Raw genomic sequence first — 4,443 nt, 5'->3', positions numbered from 1 at the left:
TGCTGTAATCCCAGTCATTGTTGAGTACGGGATTATTTGATATTTTTAAAAGCTTGCTGAGAGACAAATTTCACCGTTGGTGAAGTCAGACATTGCGGTCTTGCTTGCTAGCTAGCTAGCTAAACTACACAAGGGAGAGTTTATTGTAACAAGTGTGAGCCGTGAGGTTAACAGCACCACTGGGGTGACAAAATAATGGGCAAATCTGGAAGATCTAGTTCGGCTACTAGAGGGCAGCGACAATGAATAAAGACAGACAGTTGGTTTGAGTGAAGTATGTATTTTACAAAAAGTGACCAAAAAAATTTTTTTTTTTTTTACAAAATACCAGTGTGTACACAATATACAGTTCAACAGGGAGACAAAAACCCAGTTCACTTTCCCCACCCCAACGTTTGTAAGTTACAAAGAGTCAAGAGTACAAATGAATGGCTTCAGTTTATGGCGATACAAGGTGAGTGTCCATTAGCGCTGCTTGATTACTCATAGGTTGAATGGTTATTGGAACTGCTTGACCCGAGTAGTGGGGAGAGGAAAAACAGGCTGCAGAGCCTCCTACCAGACCCTGACTTGTGTTGAAGACCAGGAAAAAGAAGGACCTTCAGGCTCCTGGCTCAAGTTCTAGCTCGCCATCCGTTTGTTGGAGTGGTCCCAAGGCAGGCAGGACCACCTGGCCTATATGGACCAACCAACCCAATTAACCAATTGAAATTACTAAAAAATCCAATACAATGCTAGCCTTAGCATGCAAACATACAGAAATACAAAAATAGAGCACCAACGGGCACAGAAAAATCTCAAACACATAAATTAGCCTAAGTTAGCATGGTGGCTAATCCACTAACAACAGATGGAAAAAAATTAAGACTCACCAGTTCACTTGGATGTAGTGGAGCACTCGCACTAACAGGTTGCCAACACAAATAAATAGGTCTGGTTCTACAAGTTACAAAACAGCCTTTAAGCAAGTTTGAAAAGTACAATCTGTTGGATGCATCAAAAACCATTTGAGACTGACCTGCAGCTGTAGCTCCTTGGCTTCTCTCCCACACGACTGAAGGGAGAGGAGTCAAGGAAGCCTATATAGCGCCAAGGTGACTGGTGATTGGATAATTGGTGTAATGTGACTTGTCATGTGCTGTGGTGCATTCAGGGAGTGTGGGAAAAATAAGTACTGGCTATAAATAGGGAATCTTAACCCATGTTACATTATATAACTTGCGGAATGCGTCAAATGACCTTGCATAATCTATTATATCGTGGGGCTAAATGTAACTGTGCATTTATATTTTGTATATGATTTTCTGTTCTGTTTCTGTTTTCTGTTTAGCGTTTTACTTAAATTTGTTTTCTGTGTTCAGTCATCTGCTGCTGAGGACGCAGAAAGGGACATCGCCACCACAGTCATGGGGATTTACACAATCAGAAGAGATGGACATGAGGAGCCAGAGGACGTGGGAATTGTGATTGAGGGCATATGAATAGGCTGACTGGACTCAAAGAAATGTAAATGTTATTCAGGTTCTGTTTTGTACTTCTACATGTGTTTTGTACATATACATATATTCAATATGTGTTTGCAGGTGTACATATTGCACTTTATGGTAAGGTTTCATGTTTAGTTGGAGCTGGTTATACCATGCCTTAGACTTTGCAAATGTTGTACTTATTGTTGTACTAGTACTTGTGCTACTTTGTTTGAACCACTCTTGAAGTCAGCAGATTACTTTTCTAAATGTGATAGGTAATGCACTGTCTTCATCATAGAGGGAAAAACTTAAGATAATGTTTTTCATCATTATTTTGATGAATTCCATGCTGATGATAGGTATACTGTAAATTGGGATGCGTTTTTGTTTTAAATAAAAACACTTACCAGATTTTGTGTTCTGTCTGATATGAGGGTCAAATGAAGTATGAAAAAAAATATTTTAGACTATTTGAGTTAAACAAATTTAAATAAGTTGAGGCCAGTTAAAGTACTGGTTTTATTTTGGCTGAATTTGATAAAAATGAGTTTATTTTATCATATTATAAGGAGGTACTTAGTTTGAGTTGGGGCTACATAAATTTAATGGATGGAAATCCTGCCCAAAATTTATTTGTGTTCATCCAATGAGTTATTTTTTTCCAGTGAGTCAGGAAAATGGTGTTATACTTGTATAGCGCTTTTCCACCTTTCAAGGCGCTCAAAGCACTTTACACTACATCGCCATCGACCTACTGGTGACGCAGCACCAGGAGCAATGTGGTGTTCAGTATCTTGGTCAAGGATACTTAAGGCCCAAGTACACCGCATGCGTGATCGTTGCGTTTCCGGTCCGACTCCGGTAAAAAATAGCGCCGGAGTCGATCCGTTCCCATTATATCCTATTGTTCAACGTATACCGGCCGCGTCAGTGCTCCGGCTTGACTGCGAACCACCTCCGGCGTGCCGCATGCCCGCCGGATGGTATAGGCTATTTTCTATTTTTGCCGGACACGCATCTGGCAAAATGGGCGGAGCTGGGCCTGGACGTAACAACCCAGGTGCCTAATCACGCTTTAAACACGAGCGAAGATGGATGATGAGCGCTTCATCATGGAGGTGGAAACCCACAAAATCATTTATGATGCAGCAGATCGTTACTATAAGGACACCATTAAAAGCGAAACTGCAAAGTGTCCTATTATGTGTGTTTTTCTGGCAATGATATCAAACACGGCGTGCTAAGCAAAAAAAAAAAAAAAAAAAAAAAAAAAATTGTTTGTATACAGAGTCGAGGGGGAAAAGTACGAAAGAGAAAAAAGAGACGAAAGAGAAAAATGAGACACCCACAAGTTTCGACCTGGTGGTCTATTCAAGACATTTCTTTTTCTTTCCTACATTTCACTTGACTCTTCATAGAAAAAACAACAGTTTGCGCTGGCCACATGAATCTGCAGTGTTGAGACACCAATTTCAAGTACGCTGTTTTTTAGTTCGTGTCGAATATAATTCGCTATCCATTTTATAAATATGACAGATTTTTTATCAGTTGTTTATAACAGCTCTATGAGATGTTATGTGCCATAAATTTTAAATGTGCACAAAGATATAAACGCACCGACACAACCAAGGGCATAATAGCCCCCCTTTCCTCCACACACGGAGCCCTGATCTCAACATGATGCAGTCAATCTGGAATTAAGAGACAGACACAACTAAAATTTTGTAGCGTCGCCGGGGCTGTCATCGGTAGGTTAATTTATTTACCAACGCGGGGCTGTCATTGGTGTGCTGGTGCACCAGCGCGACGCTCCGATTGGTGGACTAGATAGCGTCAGTGTACATACAGTGGGGAGAACAAGTATTTGATACACTGACAATGGGAAAACCCATTGGCAGTGTATCAAATACTTGTTCTCCCCACTGTAGTTGTTGTTTTTGCATTGGTGAGGTGGCGGGAAGTTAATAAAGAAAAAGAGGAAAAAGGCGTTGAAGCTCGTGTGTTGTTTTCGCGGCCAAACTTCCGCTTAGCAAACGTTACATTATCAATATGCAAGGAAAAAAATGTGCTCTCTCTCTGCTTCTCTGATGAGTACATACTACAGACTCCGTGTGTTTTTCGTTGATTTAAATGGCACATTATCGCGCGCGATCACGCGAGAGCTCACGAGGGGACGGAGTTGGCGGACCGCAGCCGTGCAGCAGCCGGTATGATTTGCCTGTTTTTGACGGACTGCGTGACACGCAGGCAACACTGAACCGGACCGGAACCGCAACGATCACGCATGCAGTGTACTTGGGCCTTTAGTCGAGTTCATCAGGGCAGAGAATCGAACCCACAACCTCTGGGTTGAGGGACAACTCGACCACTAAGCCACACCATCCCCACAACAATGTATTATTGCGTTTGCAATGGCGTCACAACTCCCCTCCCTACTCCTGCTCTGCTGTCTTGTCACCGTGAGTCCGTCTCTCTCAGACATTTCTCCCGTCATTCAACCAACATAGTAACGCACAGTAACACACGCCTTTCCCACTTCAGTAACGGTAACAGGGTTGCCAAGATGACAAAAGTAATTAATTAGATTACTCACTACTGAAAAAAAATAACGCCGTTAGTCATGCCGTTATATTCTAACGCCGTTATTAACAACAGTGCTGACAACTCTTTGAGTGTCATAATTATTGATGATTCTCGGAGGTACAAATACTTATAAACATCAGTAAATTGCAAATAAATCATTTTAGGAAATGAACAATTTTTCGATTATGTCTCTATAAGTGGAAATGCATCCATGATTGAAATTTCAGTCTTCTACCTATTTTCTAAATGGGTGAACTTGCAAAATTGCAAGGGGTGCAATTACTTCTGCTCCTTACTGTATATACCGGTTCCATAATTATTTGTTATTATTAATATATTTTATAGATCTATGTTTTTCTTAGAAGCACAGTTATCAGAAATTTCTCTCTTA

The 4,443-nt window shown here is 41.1% G+C and overlaps 1 long non-coding RNA gene across 1 annotated transcript; it reads right to left on the bottom strand.

The window, feature by feature from the left end:
* Nucleotides 1-332: 332 nt before the first annotated feature.
* LOC130923068 (uncharacterized) lies at nucleotides 333-1,055 on the bottom strand. Its single transcript, XR_009064649.1, has 3 exons — nucleotides 1,019-1,055; nucleotides 873-939; nucleotides 333-675 (listed from the first exon to the last, which is right to left on the bottom strand). It is a non-coding gene; the product is annotated as an uncharacterized LOC130923068 (long non-coding RNA).
* Between the last annotated feature and the right edge of the window lie 3,388 nt (nucleotides 1,056-4,443).

Source organism: Corythoichthys intestinalis, chromosome 10 (genome assembly GCF_030265065.1).
Source record: "Corythoichthys intestinalis isolate RoL2023-P3 chromosome 10, ASM3026506v1, whole genome shotgun sequence".
Lineage (NCBI taxonomy): Eukaryota > Metazoa > Chordata > Actinopteri > Syngnathiformes > Syngnathidae > Corythoichthys > Corythoichthys intestinalis.
Note: the sequence above shows the minus strand (reverse complement) of the source record. Positions and strands in the feature narration are given on the sequence as shown.